Here is an 18,679-nt window from a genome sequence, read left to right on the forward strand (position 1 = left end):
GTAAAAAAAAAATCTGTAAAAAAACAGTAAATTACTGGCAGCTACGGCTGCCAAACAAAAACCGCAAAATTAAAGTAAAACATCCTAATTCAAATAAAGTGCAAAAACCCTATATTTACAGATATTTCCATTTAAGGATTTGCAGAGAAAAACTGTTTTTTTTATAGATTTTTCCTCAATTAATACAATCAAACACCATTAATAAAGTTACATCCCTAACAGTTTAGCAGAAAAAAACTGTTATTGTACAGATTCTTCCTAATTTATTACGAGCAAACACCTTTTATTAAGTTAGGGTACTAAAAGTAGCAGAGAAACACTGTTATTTTACAATGTTTTCCTCGATATTTAAGATTAAAAACCTTCAATAAAGTGGCAGCCCTAACAGTTCAGCAGAGAAAAACTGTTATTTTACAGATTTTTGTATCTATTATTAATATCGAACACTTTCAATAAGGTGACAGTACTACAAGTTTAGCAAAAAATGCTGTTATTTTACAGATTCTTCCTAATTTATTACGAACAAACACCATTCATTAAGTCAGGCTTCTTTAATTAAGATTAAAAATCTTCAATAAAGTGGCAGCCCTAACAGTTCAGCAGAGAAAAACTGTTATTTTACAGATTTTTTTATTATTAATATCGAACACTTTCAATAAAGTGACAGTACTACAAGTTCAGCAAAAAATACTGTTATTTTACAGATTCTTCCTAATTTATAACGAGCAAACACCATTCATTAAGTCAGGCTTCTTTAATTAAGATTAAACACCTTCAATAAAGTGGCAGCCCTAACAGTTTTGCAGAGAAACACTGGTATTTTACAGATTTTCCCTCATTTATTACAATGAAACACCTTCAATTAAGTGACGGCAATTCACATTTAGCAGAGAAACTGTAATTTTCCAGATTGCTCCTACATTTTTATGATCAAACACATTCAATAAAGTGCTGACACATGCTCAAGATTGTAAAATGATGGTTTTATTTTGGAAGACAATTATTTCAAACATTGACTTGCAGGGTTTGTGATTGAAGAGTTTCAGGTGATGCAGAGTTTATTGATGGAGTACAGACGGGGAACAGGACACAAACAGAGTATACAAATCAACGAAAGGGTTAACAGACAGAGTTCTAACACAAAGATCTAGGAACATGAACTAAAGATCGCACAGAGTCTCACTCTGGCTACTGTGCGCAAGGGCAAAGAACAGAGGTACATGGCTACAGGCCGGACAAGACAGTCACATTACTCCCGGTGCCGTATGCACGGCACTCTGGATAATGCAGTCCTAAAAGTCTGCCGGCACCGAAATGGCTGACTCGGAAGCCAGCAGACAGGGAGCTTGCGGGGCTGGACGCCCACGGACAGAGAGCTTGCTGGGCTGGAAGCCAGCTGACAATGGGGTTGTAGTTGCCGGTGGCCGGAAGGCGGAATCCCAGGGACGTAGAGTGGGCCACAGATTTAGAAGACTTGGGCAAAGGTTTCACCCTTGTAGCGACGAGACCAAACACGGAGTGAGGGGAGTGCAGGTTATATATAGGAGTGAATCAGGTGTGTGTGATCATGTGATTTGGGACCTGAATGCAGTGCAGCTGGGATGGTGAATGATACTGATGACATGCAGCTGAGAGCATGAGTGAGAGTGAAACAGGTGTATGTGCTTGTGTGATTGAAGGGGGCGTGGCCGGAGCGGAGCTCAGCAGGAACATCACAATAGCCTCTACCCACAAAAGTTAAAACATTTGACTTCAGACTCATATTAAACTACATGGAGTGAGTCAGTCCATTGCAAAGTAATTTCCCCCTTGTCTCGTCTTTATTGTTCTGCATTGCTCTGGGCCAGCCAGATCCAAGGTTAGGTCAGGTCAAAAGTATTGGGACACCTGATCATCACACATATATGAGTTTCACGCACATCTCATTCCAAAACTACTCTATAACAGTTGCCTCTCTTATAGGAAGTCTTTCCACAAGATTTTGGAGTGGGTCTGTTGGATTTAGTGCCCATTCAGCATTAGGGAATTTGGACAATGCTCTTGTGTGACTAGACCAGGCTTGCCGATGCCGTTAGAATGGGTCCCAAATATGTATAGTGGTGCTTAGTTCAGGGGTGGCTTGATTTTAACCGAATGAACAAAGTGAGTCTGTGACGGGGCACCTGTGTGACCCACCACTGCAGCCTGTAGGCTGCTGCTTTTGTGGACTGGGTGAAGGTGTTTTGGTGTGTGTGTGTGTTACATGTTTGATGTTCATGTCTTTGTTCAGTTAAAATCAGCACACATTCAATGTCTTGTCTCTGAAATTTTCTGTTTATTTAGTTTAACAATAATCATATTGTCATATTTCATACCGTTTGTCAACCGGTGTTTAGTATCTAAGTTTGTGTTGTGAAGATGGCGCGATATATGGAGTTTATGTTTAATGAGATTTGGCTGCTTTATTATGTGTCGGCTATGCCGGCACCAAGCCTAATTGCTACCATGTGTAGTCTGTGTTTCCTAGTTGATTGGGAGTTTGATTGTTAGGTATGGCTGCTGTGAGCCACAGGTGTTGGTGCCTTGCTGATTGACACACCTGAAATCAATGATTGGTATGAGCCAATTCAAGGTGCTTGTCAAGGCTACTTAAACTTACCTTTGTTCTTTGTTCAGGAAAGTTGCCAGTTTAATAGGACGTAAGTCCTTGGAGCTCTCACGATGGGCTAGTTACCTTGGTCCTTTTATTTGCTTTTGTTTTGTTTCGTAGTGAGAGTGATCGTGTTTAATAAGGACTCTCACTGACCAGTTAATGGTCCTTTTTATACATGTGGTCTTATGTGAATTGCTTATTTGTTGGTGGCTTCATGCATTTGTCCTTAGTGAAAACTGTATTTTTTATATTGATTTAGTATTGTCAGTGTTTTAACTGCCTTTGTGCCTTATTTGGGTTAATAAAAATACCCATCTTTCTAACATCTTCAACCTCCTGAGTCCTCTTACGAGTAACATCTTGCTCTAAGCGTGAAGGCTATCCCGACCTTTTACAGAGTCTTATCTTATCAGGATAACCCAATCAGCCAGCAAGATACGGGAACCTGTAACTAATATCATAGGTTGACTGACCTGTCAGTCTGACACAATGCGCGCACCCAAGACTATTTTGTTGCTATCATATGTCCATGGTTGCTATGGTAAACTCTGCTAAGTCTGTGCGTGAAAAACATAAACTAATACTTTCCTTGACTGGTCCACACATGTGTCAATCATGACTGTAGACCAATGAGATGCAAAGATATCCGAGTGCACAACAGAGAAGGTGGGATGTAATCAGTAATTCACGTGCATTTGTTTTGCCGTTTAGCCACGCAAGTTTTGACAGTTCTATAACGTAATGCAGGTGCACAACAAAACACATTTATTCTACATCATCATGGCTTCTAAAAATAAAACAGAGAGCCAGCCCCCAAAAAGATTGTTTTTATGGGGTAACAGTAGTATTGGAAGAGCTTCAACGGTTGGATGACGAGAAGATTGAAATAGAGTCTGGTATAATCAAAAAGCAGCAAAAGTCACGGAAGTGTATGGAGGGCTCACAGATTATTTATATTCTAACTTTTGATTGGGATGAGATATCAGTTCCAAATTTGTTCAAGTGATGGCATACCCTTGGGGGCACACAATTATATGACAAAACTGGGCATTTCTATTCATTTTCCTACTTACATCCACAGTAATCTAGATGTAAATGAAAAAAAATAGGGAGCGCCTACATTTTGGGAAGGTTATCGACATCTTTCTAAAATTTCAGATATCATATATGGTACTCATAGCTTGACGGGTACTCTGTAACATCAAATTGAAATTTTCCACCATACTGTGCCTAAAACTCAAAAGTAAGCCTTTACATTTGGGCATGGAATTTTTAGGTCATTTAGGAAAAAACATCAAGGTTCTAACAGGTTAAATGAAAATGGGTTTGCAAAAATGTTTATGCTGAATTAGTGAAGAATTCACTGTAAATTTACATAGAATCATGCTAAATTGTTGGTATGTACATAAACCATAATATAATGAGCTACATATTAAATTACAGATTATCAGTGTAATTTTATTTACATTTGCATGTATTTCAGAAAAATGGAAAATGTATGTATAAATAATACAGTTATTTTCTGTAAAAAAAATTGAAATCCATGTAATTTGTCATTATTGGCATTATCCTTAAAATAGGAGTCGTGTTTTTAATTTATAGTTAACCTCCATTATTATATGTAGTTTTGTATACAATTTCAAAAAACAGAAAACCACTGTAAAAATGTAGAGTTATTAACTGTAAAATTAGGTTGTTTTTTTACAGTGTGGGAGAGAGAGTGCAAGCTGTCAGACAGTGGTAGTCATGACAGTGGAAAGCTGTACAGTGGCCATTATGTAATCTTTTGACAGGGAGTGTTTCGGCCAGCTATGGAGACCCTAGCAGCTTCTCTAATGTGCTTGCATTATTTACGGGAAAAACTTCCGGTTTGACCAGGGCAGAGGTGTTCCAAAGGAAGATAGGGAAGCGGAGGGAAGTCGTTATCTCATCACCTCCTTCACTGGGGGCAGGATCTCACCTGGATGTCTTAGGAGAGCAAGCTGTAGGTTAGCCAACTTGGCAAACAGCTTAAGAAACTTCTGGAAAGAAGTTGAGGAAGAGGAAGGAGGAGAGGGGTGTGCTTAATTTTGAATGGAGAGAGAAAAAAAGAAAAAGACAGACGGAGAGAGGGTAGAGGGAGAGAGAGAACTGGAGGGAATAAGAGAGAAAGAGAGTGTGATGGAGAGTTGAAGAAGCAAGCAGCGAGAGCTGTAAGCTCAAGGACACCTACACAAGAATGCTTTTAGCCCTGCCTCTACCGGGAGAGAGGCAGTGGGGTGGGCCAGAAAGAGAGACAGCCAGGACTTTATTAAATCAAATGAAGTGTTTGCTGCCATGTGCCAGCAGATGAATCCATCAGTGCTGTGATGGCCCTTTAATTGATGTGTGCTCTCTACCTCCAACACTCATTTGTCCTTGGCCTGGGTACTCTCTTCTACTCTTTCGTTCTTTCTCTTTCCTTTACTCTTTCTTTCTTTCTTCTTATCTTATCTTATCTTATAACTTTATCATTCTGACTTTCTCCTCTCCTCACTCCCCTTCTGCTCCGACAACATATTTTTCTGTGTGTGTGTGTGTGTGTGCACCCACTACATATGTGTGTGTCTGCATTTGCGTGGGAGTGTGTATGTGTGTATGCTTGTGTGTATGTCTGCCTGTGCATGTTTGTGTGTGCATGTGAATATGTGCTTGTTATGGAGGGTATATGAAAGCAGGACAGTTCCTGGTGGAATGGTCCAGCCATAATGATCAATCTCTCCCTTATACACACAAGCAGAGCAGGGAGAGGAGGTAGGGTGGGGTGGTGTGGTGTGGGGTGGTGTGTAGGAAGAAGAGGCAGGTCCTGCATACCGCAGAATGGGCCTCTACTTCTCTACTTGAAGCCTTTACGAGGCTGGCTATACACACATATGTTTGTGGTGTTGAATCTAGCAAACTAAGATATCACGTTCCACTGTGATGTTGTTTAAAGATTTGAAAGCAGCCAAAGTGAATGTCATTTTCAGTTTCAAAGCAATCAGGAATGTGTGCCACTTTTAAAATAAGTATTATATTAACCAGGTACAGTCTGCGATTCTGGCTAAATGGAGTTGATATTTGAACTCAACAGAAAATCAAATCACATGCCTCCATTTTGTGCCCCTGAAGCAATGTATTGACTGGCTGGAATAGAGTAGGGCTCAGCCTGAGACACTATGTTTGTTTCTCGTTCACAGAGTCAGGATTGTCACGGACACCAGATCTTTCTTTGAGCACACACACAAAACGAGACCGACAGCTAAAAGACAGAGATAGGCTGTAAGGTGAACACGGTTTTCGTTTCAGCCCGTTCCACTCACTGGCATCTACACAATCTTTAGCTTATAAAAAAGAACGAGTCGTGGTTAGTTACCAAAAAAAAGTTTGTCGCTGATTTTCCAGTCGATTGTCTATATGGCTTTGTTTTATGCAGAACTAGAGACTTCAGAGCGTAATAAGATTTTTGTCGGGAGCCATGCCACGGTTCGACACGTGATCATGCTACACCAATGAGAAGGCTGCATTTGTCAACAGAATGGAAAAATGGCGGCTCCCGTGTGGTTAGAAACAACGTTACGATAGAGGAAAACACCCGAACATCCTCAAAAGTGGGCTAAATTAATTCTAATTAGTGCTGTATACATAGCCGCGTCCAAGAATAACAATGAGGCAAATATACGATAATGTTATTTTTATGTTAAGTCATTTACATCAAGTTTGACATACATGGGAATACACATTACTGACGATCTTACATGGACTGTGAACACCCAGCACACCGAAGAAATCAAGGCAAAGACTGTACTTCCTACATCAGCTGAGGAAGTTCAGCACCATCAGCTGTGTGTCCTGACAGCATCACTTGGTATGGGAACTGTACAGCCTGTGACTGCAGCACCGAATCATCAGAGCATCTCTCCATATTCTGCAGGAGACCTACAAGAAAAGACTTACCTACCAGCGCCCAAGGTATTGTAAAGGATTCCTAACATCCTGACCATGGACTTTTCAAAACACTGAGATCAGGCAAACGTCTCTGCTGCTACAAGACCAGAACAGAGAGACTGAGGAGGAGCTTCTTTCCTCAAGCATTCCTTATCCTGAACACACACAATGACTATAAAACATCAATTACACCTTTTGTCACACACTGCTCTTTAAACTCCCTCTTGCTATTTATGAAAAATATTTCTTGATCTTTTTTTCTTCACACTCGCACATGTGACAAATAAACCTCCATGTATCAATAAAAGGCAGTAATTGTAAATACCAATGACCATCTGTTTGTTCATTCATTCTCCCACAAATGAAAACAACACTAATGAACCATAAAAACACTCTTTATGAAACATGAAATATGATATATAAAACTGTACAAAACTGAATAAGAAATAACAGATTAGGGACACTCAGTCCTCACTGTTAGTGTCAGTGTCAGGACAGTTATCTTCCAGTTCCTCAGATTATTTTGTGTTGGCACAACTACAGCAACGACATAGGTCAACTACATGCAACACAATCCTGCAGAAAAACATCTGTCTGTCTCACAGGCACCTTTGCAGCCACAATGTATCACATGCAAAACACTGTCAGGGGCCGGATTTCTAGTCACCAGGTGACGTGCAAGTTCCCATCCTCTATTTGCCAACCATATCCAGCAGGTGATGGAGCACTTATATTATGTTTGAGACAGGACCTCATTATTGCAGCCTGGTAGTTTGCCCTTTTGCAGTGCTGATGGAGGGCATCAGTGGTAGGGGGAATGGATTATGTCATACAGAAAGCCTTGTACCTAGCTTTATTTACATTATCAGCAGATGGCTGATCATATACTGTAAGTGGCATACATACTGGCAAAGAAATGCAAATGTTGACTGCTCCAAGTTAAAGTTAGTACCTAAACTTTTAAAAGCCTTTAGGTACTCATCTTTCTCACATGCAACAGAAAATGTCTTTCTTTTTCCTTTGCCATAAAAGGCACTTGTGGAGTCACACCCAGAGAATGTTTGAATTCCGATCAAGGCTGAACACACACTGGTTCCAAGAGCTGATGACACCTTGGTAATGTCAATGATACATGTCCTGTTGCCAGTCCCTGTGAAAACATATAAAGTGCATGGCAAATCTGTCTGCACACTTACAGCAATGTCTGCCACATCTGTAGATGCCAGACAGTGGAGGGGTTGAAACGAAAACAGAGTTCACCTTACAGCCTATATGAGGATGTGCATGTGTGTGAGTGTGAGTGTGCACACACTGGGCACCTTCACGAGGCTTCTCTCCAGTCTTCTCTTCCACACACACACACACACACACACACACACACACACAAACAGAGTTGAAGACCTTGTAAATGTTTTCCCACATAGTATGTTTTTGCATATGAAAATGCCAGTGAAAATGCCTTTACATATTGTAAACATATAAAAGGTCAGGCACATTTATGTGGACCTTCCCTGCCATACTATCAGGTGACGTTTTAAAGACCCAGCTTGTTTAGAAGTTTTTCCACATTGGCATGAGTATCAACATATGCATTTGAGAAGGGCAAACTTCACACTTCAGAATTCAAGCATTTACGTGGCTTTTCTTCACTATGCAACCGCTGATGGCATTTCAGACTTGATGTCCTAGTGCAGTGTTTCTCAACCACTGGGCCGTTGCACTTATCATCCTTATTACTTCTGTATTTTGAGCTGTGTCTTATTGATATAATGTATTTAACCCTTATTTAATGTTAATCACAATTACAAACGAGGGTCTGACAGGGCTTACAATTAGGTGTGAGTGCTCCAGATCAATGAGGAAAAGTCAACCCCCTCGCTGGATTTCTAAAGTTGGGATGATTATTGTATTTCTGTAAGTGCTGTATTTGCCTCATTGTTCTTCTTGGACGCGGCTATGTATACAGCACTAATTCGATTTAATTTAGCCCACTTTTGAGGATGTTCGGGTGTTTTCCTCTATCGTAACGTTGTTTCTAACCGCACGGGAGCCGCCATTTTTCCAGTCTGTTGTCAAAAAGCAGCCTTCTCATTGGTGTAGCATGATCACGTGTCGAACCGTGGCACGGCTCCCGACAAAAATCTTATTACGCTCTGAAGACTATAGTTCTGCATAAAACAAAGCCATATAGACAATCGACTGGAAAATCAGCGACAAACTTTTTTTTGGTAACTAACCATTTTATAAGCTAAAGATTGTGTAGATGCCAGTGAGTGGAACGGGATTCATTTTCTAAAGGACTTTTCGTGCTTCACCTTGCGGCCTAAGAGGAGCAATTAGCTGAATTTGAAAAAAAGTGTATTGGATTAGAATTGCAGATTGCACCTTTAAGTTTACCTAAACACCTAGCTGGCTGTTAGTGGCCCTGCCTCATCACTGTAGCTTATAGTATACCTTACACACGTTTAATGTAAACATTGGTCTAGACTCCAGAGTTATGTAAACATTCGTTTTGATTGTCAGTTCTTGAAGCAATTTGAACTTTGAAGAGAAAACCACTGCTGAAGGACACTGTTACTTACTCACACTGCTCGAACATTAATCTTAAACATTATTATTACGCTTCTTCTCCGGACATGCACATGCTAATTCTATAATTAATTTGACATTATTGGTTGAGGCATTACAAGCTTGACATGTGTCTTGAAGGTGCAGATGTCCCTGTCTTGTGTAAGCGGCTCTCTCTTAATTCAACTGTCTGTTGCCATCACAACATTCTTCCTCTCTACCTATTCATTCAAACAGTAGCCTTGAGCTGGTCAACCATGATATGACCTCCATCTATATTATTAAAGGTTTATGAGAGAGGGAGAAAGAAAGAGAGAGAGGGAGAAAGAGAGAGAGGGATGCAGAAGGTGTAGGATGGAGAGACAGAGGGTGTGATGAGGTGAGTGGTGTAAGGTTGGGAACAGCTCTTGTGAGCGGAGAATAAGATGACAAGAGAAAGACATATGTAAGCCAGTATCATTTTCTTGTTTCTTTCTCTCTTTCTCTCTCTATTTCTTTCTCTCTCTCTCTACCTCCCCGGTGGGTGTGCATGCGTGTGATTGCATTGCCAATTGATTAGAGGACTTGTTGCTATATCATTGGGTGTTGTGGAGTGGCTTTTTTTCTTGATTAGCAGTCTCATGATTTGACATGCCACTTTGTGCAGTGTCATTTCAGCAAATCTCTCTTCTCCCTCAATCTTTGTGTGTGTCATTTTTTCCACTGCATTTTCTGTTCTATTTACTCTCTCTCTCCCACTCTCTCCCCCCCCCCCCCCCCCTCTCTCTGTATGTTTTTGTGTGATGTGTGTATTTGAAGAGAAGTCAGACAGGTGATTGATGAGTATGTTCTTTCAGGAGACCTTGTAATTTACAGATATTGCAGATATTTCACTTCAAACCACAGACACACATACACACACACACACACACACACACACACAGCAGACTTTACTGAAGGACGTGGAAAAGGTCCCTGTTTCAGACTGTGCCAGCCTTGGATGCTAGTCCCAGAAATACAACGTGTGCTTGAATGCATATGTGTGCTTACCCACAGGTGTGTGTGTGTGTGTGTGTGTATGTGTGTGTTTGTGTGTGTGCGAGAGAGAGAGAGAGAGAGAGAGAGAGATAGTGTGTGTGTGTGTGTTTTCACTGCACCATTTACTCTGGGTGATCACATCCTCTCCTGCCCAAACTGCCCCACACACTGCCAGACCTTGTGCCCCAAGGCAAGCATTTCACCAAGCCAAAGGTACGACCTTTGTAGTGTTAAACAAACACTTCCAGTCATCCTGCACAAGCCTGCACTTTCTCTATCTCTCTGTACACTGCAAAAAGTGAAATCTTAGTAAGATAAAATATCTTTAATCAAGGCAATGTATCCTTGTTTTTGTCCGACAAGTTATTACTTCTTACAGGCATTTTTTGTGTTAGAACATTTCACTTGCTTCAAGCGTTTCAGTCCTTACTTATCTTAATAAGGGTTTATTACTTGTTACTGAGATTTTATTACTCGTTCTGAGCATGTTAATGCTTGAAACTAGAATTGCCATTATCATAAGGCAGTTTGATCCCCACTTACAAGTACAAAACTGCTTTGTCAAAGTCAGAGTTTCTTATTTCAAGCATTTTATCCTTCTCAGTCAAATTACACTAAAAACAAGTACATTTGCCTAGATACCAAAGATATCTAAGAATTATTTTCTCAATATATAGGCAAAGGTGCTTATATTCAGCAAATGCTAGCAACATCCTTTTGAAATGAGTCTGCATGCTAGGCAATTTATCTTGAAATCAGTCAAGCTACACTAAAATCAAGAACATTGGCCTAGATGCCAAAAATATTTAAGAATTATTATCTCAATATAGAGGGGAAGGTGCTTATAATCAGTAAATGCTAGCAACATGCTTTTGACATGAGTCTGCATGCTAGGCAATTTATCTTGAAATCAGTCAAGCTACAATAAAATCAAGAACATTGGCCTAGATGCCAAAAATATTTAAGAATTATTATCTCAATATAGAGGGGAAGGTGCTTATAAATCAGAAGAAATCAGTAAAGCTACACTAAAAACAAGTACATTTGCCTAGATACCGTAAGAAATATTTTCTCAATATCTTGGACAAATAATTGTTTTTATTTTTGTTTTTCAAGCTTAATTTTTGGGCTTTTTGCCTTTAATCTGATAGGACAGTGGAGAGAGACAGGAAGCTAGCTGGGGGGAGAGATTGAGAAACGACTGCAAGTTGGTCTCGAATCTGAACTCTTACCTGTGTCCCCATCAGACCCATTCATGGTGCAGGGTTGCTGCCGCTTGCGCCACAGCTCCAACCTTAAAGCATCTCTTGAGGATTTTGGTATTTGTTTTGGAGAGTTTTGAAGTCAATCCATATGTGCAATTGATCATTGAGATATAGAGATTGTGCAATTTCCTACATTTTGAGAAAATAATTCTTACTTATTTTGACAAACGTACTTGTTTTTAGTCTGGCCACACTAGTTTTATGATATATTTGGGTTCTTTGAGGCTAGCTATTTTAACTTGTTTTTTGAAATTCTTAGTAAGTCAAATCTTCCTGTTCTGTTGGCAGATAATTTAGCTTATTTTAAGCAATATTTGCACAATTTTATTACTTTTTTTTCTTGTTTTTGAAAGCTGATTTCTTGCAGTGTATCTCTCTCTCTCTATCTATCTATCTCTCTCTATCTCTCTGTATATACTGTATCTCTCTCTCTCTCTGTATCTCTCTCTCACTCACACACACACACACGAACACATATACACACACTTACACAAACACACACAGGCTCACGCAACCAACAGGCACACACACACACACAAAATACACGTACAAGTACATATACATACACATACACACACCTATTCCTACACCCTCACCCATATAAAACACCTAGTCATGAATCATCATAAGATTGCTAAGATCGATCTCTGCCGGAGCCATTTCCCCATATTTATCCTCCCCCATTACTTCTGTGAGAAGAGGAGGTCGGATGGCAGTAGCTGTGGGTTGTTGATAAGTGAAACGATTTAAAGCAGAAAATAGTGAAGGCAAGAAGAGATAGTAGGAAGAGGTGAAAATAATACAAAAGGACAAGATGAGAGAAAGAGAGAGAGTACTCCTAATTAATTCATCATAGAAAAGAGGACAGAGAGAAGCAGGTGATGGAAGCAGGTATAGCACACCTGCTTTGAGCATACCCATTAAAAACAGCCACCTGCCTTTCATTTTGTATGTGTTTGTGTGTGTGCCTCCTCTTCCACTTTCTCTCTCTCTCACTTTTTCTCTTTCTCACTCTCTGTCTGTCTGCCTGTCTGTCTGTCTGTCTGTCTGTCTGTCTGTCTGTCTGTCTGTCTGTCTGTTTCTCTCTCTGCCTGTCCCTCTCTCGCTCTCTCTCTCTCTGTCTGTCTCTCTATCTGCATGCTGTCACCGTGCTCCCTTGGGGAATGTGTAAACCAGGACTCACAATTCCTTCTGTTTTTGAGATTCTTCAGAACACAAAGTGTGCCAACCCGAGGGCTAATGCAGACTCTAAAAAAAAACATTTATTCATGTTCGGTTCTTAAAAAGGGGTCTCGGATTGTAGCGGGAGCTGCTTCTGAAAGATGGGCATTTTTTCAGAGTCTGAGGGTGTACTGCATCCCTAAATTGTGGATGTATCAACACAAACATGCATTCCACCATTTGTTTCTCCTCCTTTGTGTGCAGATGTCAGTGTATCACTTACAGAGAGCAGTTGGCATGCTTAAAGTTTTAGTGAAGACAAGTTTAAAGCTTTTTCTTTTTCTAGATCTCAACAAATCATTTTGACAGTTTACAAAGCTTTGATGTTCACGCTTGTAGTAGTCTCTCTTCACCAAACAATCGGAGGTAATTCAATAAAACAGGAGCAGAAATCAAATATTTGTCCAGGGGGAAACCCTGTATTGATCCATTTATGAGCCATGTGTCTTGCAATTTGTTTACAGCAAACACACTGTGTGTGTGTGTGTGTGTGTGTGTGTGTGTGTGTGTGTGTGTTTGAGTGTGTGTGTGTGCCAGGTAGAACCTGAATCCATGATCACTCAGGCTTAAGTACGCCAATATATTCCTAGCAGATAATAAAGTTAATTATTGCCTTTGTGCACATCTAATTTAAACACAACTTATGTGGGCAGGACTAATGATGTTCATGCTAACAAGATGATGTTGGTACAAATATATGGTTTTCATGTAACTAGCTGTTTAACAATGTTAAGCTATGTTTCCACCATGGTTAACTATGTGTCTACCATACTTAACTATGCATCTTGCCAAGTAGGTCTCTTTTTTTCAAATAAATCATCAGAAGACAGATCTTCAGGACACCTTGTAATTTACAGATATTGCAGCTATTTCATTCCAAACCACACATACATACCCCCCCCCCCCCCACACACACACACACACAAACTCTTGACAGGTACTTTTCTCCTTGAATGCTTATGAGCACAGATGTGCTGATCGATTTGATTTGATTTCTCTGCCGAACGGGTCTACTCTGCGGGTGCTTCGTGCTGATCTACAGCTTGTGCATTCGTGGCAGACAGATGTCTCTGTTATGGGTTGGGTTGAGAGGAAAGGAGAGGAGAGGAGAGGAGAGGAGAGGAGGCACTACTGAATCTCCTAGCACACCGAGCATGACTGACGGTCATCACACAGCAAACACCCCAACAGCCTAGCACCACAACTAATGCACCGAGTAATGAGAAAGAGGAGATAGTTGAGAGAGAGAGAAAGAAAGAAAGAAAGAAACCTTTAGTGTACGCGTCTGTAGTAAGGATATGCATATGCACGTACTTGTGTGTAAAAGGACTGGCTTTTTTTCACTGTTGATCTACCTCCTGACTACCAGGAAAAGAAATGTTTTACAATCACTTTTTTTTTAAACTTTTTTAATTGTTTGAGAGGTTATGAGAATACTGCAAACATTTTTTTGTAAAAAAACCTTTTTATTTCATAGATAAAATGTGTCCATTACAGTGGACATCTTAACTCCGTACATGTCAAATTGACCGTATTTTAATGTAAATACAGAACAAAATGGAAGAAGTAAATACAAATGTCCACTACAGAGGACATTTATTAAACACTTAAATACTGTGGTAAACTTTTGTAACATTCATGTATAAATTGGTTTAATGTGTTCCTAAGAGATTCATGTACAATATGGGCCATTCTACCGAATTGGTGCAAAGTCAGGTCGGAAATATTTTGATTTTTTTTATGTTTTATTCCCAAAACTTTGTCCGTATGTATATTGTACCATATCTAAAGTACACTTATCTAGTAAAAGAACAGTCAATTTTTATATTGTATTTTCAGAATGTGTTGGAATGTTTTTCCTCTTCCAAAAATTGTCACTACCGAAACATCACATTTACTATAGTAAAAAAGTATTATTATTGACCTGTTCAGATTGTGTTTCCTTACCTTCTCTGAAGAGTATTTTTACAAATATTTCTTGAAAGTTTTCACAATGAAATCCATAAAAATGAATTTTTTATCAAATTTTCAAGTTCAATTTATACAATTCATCAAAATCTAAGTGCAATATTTCTTTGTAAAATGCAAAATACTGATCATATTGATTCCAGAGTTGTTAATTGATGAAATTGAACATACATTAATCCAATCAGTATCATAACATTTTAGTTGATTGCTCAATATACTTAATTTTTTACAAAACATCCTGTGTTTCGGTAGTGCTGCACTGTTTCGGTAGTGACATCCAGTGTTTCGGTAATGACTGCACTGTTGGATGGATGTTCATTTCTCTCCCAAAATCTTCCAAAAGGTGCTCTGGGCCGCCCTTTAGTCCACACAACACATTTATTTAAAAATGATGGGATTGAACTACTTACCATTTCATTTTGTCACTACTGAAATCATCAGGTCACTACCATATGTTTCGGTAGTGACTGTTTCGGTAGTGACAATTCTAGCTAACTTTAAGCATAAATAAAGAATTCTAACAAGCACACGGCATGCAAACACATCTTTGAAGAGGTGAACACACATACAAACATAAGATTTTCCATGAAACCCCAAAAGGTTTACTTAATTGAAGAAAACATGCGTTTCGGTAGTGACAATTCTTAAGGTTACACGTCGATTTTCAGACTTTGGAACACATTTATATAAAAACTATGGGATTTAGCTACTTACCATTCAACCATGAGGGTCAGAGATGCAGTGTCACTGCATGGTCAAAAATGCAGAGTCGTGGCTAAAACACAGGCTCAGCCAATGGACTAAAACTCTTGTGTTTTGGTAGTGACATGAAAACTAGGGACATGATTTTTTGAGTATAGAAAATTGATTTAAAAATTAAACCCACAATAAATCTAAATATTCCAAGTTCTGTTTCAACCCAATCATAAAGATCTTTGAAATTAAATCATTGAAAAAAATCTAAAAAAATTGAAAAGTGTTATTTAAAGGCATTGAAATTTAGATGTCAGGGTTGGGGACAGCTACTTCCCAATAGAAAGTACCCTATAAATGATGATTTTGTATATATTTAGCTTATCACTATCTCATGAAATGCATTGGGTTTATATAGACCATAACATTTTCTAATTAAATATCTATGCCTAAATACCTAATTGTTTTGTAAATAGTTTTTATTGTTGAGGGACTGCATATTACACGAATTCGGTAGAATGGCCCATATAACAACAACATTTCAAGTAAAAATTAGCTCAAAATCAATTATTATGCACTTACCTTTCCTCTTGCCATAAAATGTCCCTGTGGAAAAAGATGCCATTTTCCTCCAACAGGAACAGGAAGTTCCCAAAATCCCACTCCTACAAATGAGGTATCAAATAAAAGCCCTAAATGTCCTCTTTAGATACCAAAAGGAGTTAGTTCAGTAGCATGCAGGGGGTGGAAGATATTCAGATTTAGAAAGGTCCTCTAGAGAGGACAAATTTCAATGGCTGGTAGTCAGGACATCATACTTTGTGCAAAGAAAAAGAGGGAGAGAGACATAAAGTGTGTTAAATTACTGTTTTTATCTGCAGTGTAACAATCTTGTTTGCCTCGTCAGCGCAGTGCCTGTTTTTATCACAGACCTTGGCCAACATTTCTGCTCTATTCCCCTGCTCTCCTAACAAAGCATGCCCACATGGTGTTTTTTTTTCCTCTCCACCTGTTGTAACCTGTGCTATGCCTTGCAGCATGCTGTCTGCTTTAATATGAGGCCCTACAGACTTGCAGCATGTCTTACCTTAATATATACATTCTCTCCCTCTCTGTCTGTCTGTCTGTCTGTCTGTCTGTCTGTCTGTCTGCCTGTCTGTCTGTCTGTCTGTCTGTCTGTCTGTCTGTCTGTCTGTCTGTCTGTCTGTCTGTCTGTCTGTCTGTCCCTCTCTCTCCCCCTGCCTGTCTCTCTCCCCCCCTCTCTCTTTCTCTCTCTCGCACTTCGTGTGGATGTTTGTGTATCTCTCTCTCTGTCTTTTTCTCTCTCTCTCTCTCCCTTTGTGTCTGTGTGTATGTTTGTTTCTTTCTCTCCCTCTCTCACTTTTGCACCCCCTAATTAGCGTGACGCTCACTTTCTGAGTGAGGGTTAGAGGTATAAACAGTTGTGACGTAACCATAGAAACAGGCGTTTGTTTTGTGAGTGGGTTCTGAGACAGGTTAGTGTTGGCCTCTGCTGTTGCTTTAATGAGCTGGAGAGAGGCAGACAGGACAGACGCCAGAGATGAGAGAGGAGAGAGGCAGACAGGACAGACGAGAGAGGAGAGAGGAGAGAGGCAGACAGGACAGACGAGAGAGGAGAGAGGCAGACAGGACAGACGAGAGAGGAGAGAGGAGAGAGGCAGACAGGACAGACGAGAGAGGAGAGAGGAGAGAGGCAGACAGGACAGACGAGAGAGGAGAGAGGCAGACAGGACAGACGAGAGAGGAGAGAGGAGAGAGGCAGACAGGACAGACGAGAGAGGAGAGAGGCAGACAGGACAGACGCCAGAGACGAGAGAGGAGAGAGGCAGACAGGACAGACGAGAGAGGAGAGAGGAGAGAGGCAGACAGGACAGACGCCAGAAACGAGAGAGGAGAGAGGCAGACAGGAGAGACGCCAGAGATGAGAGAGGAGAGAGGCAGACAGGACAGACGAGAGAGATGAGAGAGGAGAGAGGCAGACAGGACAGACGAGAGAGGAGAGAGGCAGACAGGACAGACGCCAGAGATGAGAGAGGAGAGAGGCAGACAGGACAGACGAGAGAGGAGAGAGGCAGACAGGACAGACGCCAGAGATGAGAGAGGAGAGAGGCAGACAGGACAGACGCCAGAGATGAGAGAGGAGAGAGGCAGACAGGACAGACGCCACAGACAAGAGAGGAGAGAGGCAGACAGGACAGACGCCAGAGATGAGAGAGGAGAGAGGCAGACAGGACAGACGAGAGAGGAGAGAGGCACACAGGACAGACGAGAGAGGAGAGAGGCAGACAGGACAGACGAGAGAGGAGAGAGGCAGACAGGACAGACGCCAGAGATGAGAGATGAGAGAGGCAGACAGGACAGACGAGAGAGGAGAGAGGCAGACAGGACAGACGCCAGAGATGAGAGATGAGAGATGAGAGAGGCAGACAGGACAGACGAGAGAGGAGAGAGGCAGACAGGAGAGACGAGAGAGGAGAGAGGAGAGAGGAGAGAGGCAGACAGGACAGACGAGAGAGGAGAGAGGCAGACAGGAGAGACGAGAGAGGAGAGAGGAGAGAGGCAGACAGGACAGACGCCACAGACAAGAGAGGAGAGAGGCAGACAGGACAGACGAGAGAGGAGAGAGGAGAGAGGCAGACAGGAGAGACGCCACAGACGAGAGAGGAGAGAGGCAGACAGGACACACGCCACAGACAAGAGAGGAGAGAGGCAGACAGGACAGACGAGAGAGGAGAGAGGAGAGAGGCAGACAGGAGAGACGCCACAGACGAGAGAGGAGAGAGGCAGACAGGACAGACGCCACAGACAAGAGAGGAGAGAGGCAGACAGGACAGACGCCACAGACGAGAGAGGAGAGAGGCAGACAGGACAGACGCCAGATGAGAGAGGAGAGAGGCAGACAGGACAGACGAGAGAGGAGAGAGGCAGACAGGACAGACGAGAGAGGAGAGAGGAGAGAGGCAGACAGGAGAGACGAGAGAGGAGAGATGCAGACAGGACAGACGAGAGAGGAGAGAGGCAGACAGGACAGACGAGAGAGGAGAGAGGCAGACAGGACAGACGAGAGACGAGAGAGGAGAGAGGCAGACAGGACAGACGAGAGAGGAGAGAGGAGAGAGGCAGACAGGACAGACGAGAGAGGAGAGAGGCGAGAGGCAGACAGGACAGACGAGAGACGAGAGAGGAGAGAGGCAGACAGGACAGACGAGAGAGGAGAGAGGAGAGAGGCAGACAGGACAGACGAGAGAGGAGAGAGGCAGACAGGACAGACGAGAGAGGAGAGAGGCAGACAGGACAGACGCCACAGACGAGAGAGGAGAGAGGCAGACAGGACAGACGAGAGAGGAGA

Source organism: Sprattus sprattus (genome assembly GCF_963457725.1).
Source record: "Sprattus sprattus genome assembly, chromosome: 18".
In the NCBI taxonomy this organism is placed as follows: Eukaryota; Metazoa; Chordata; class Actinopteri; order Clupeiformes; family Clupeidae; genus Sprattus; species Sprattus sprattus.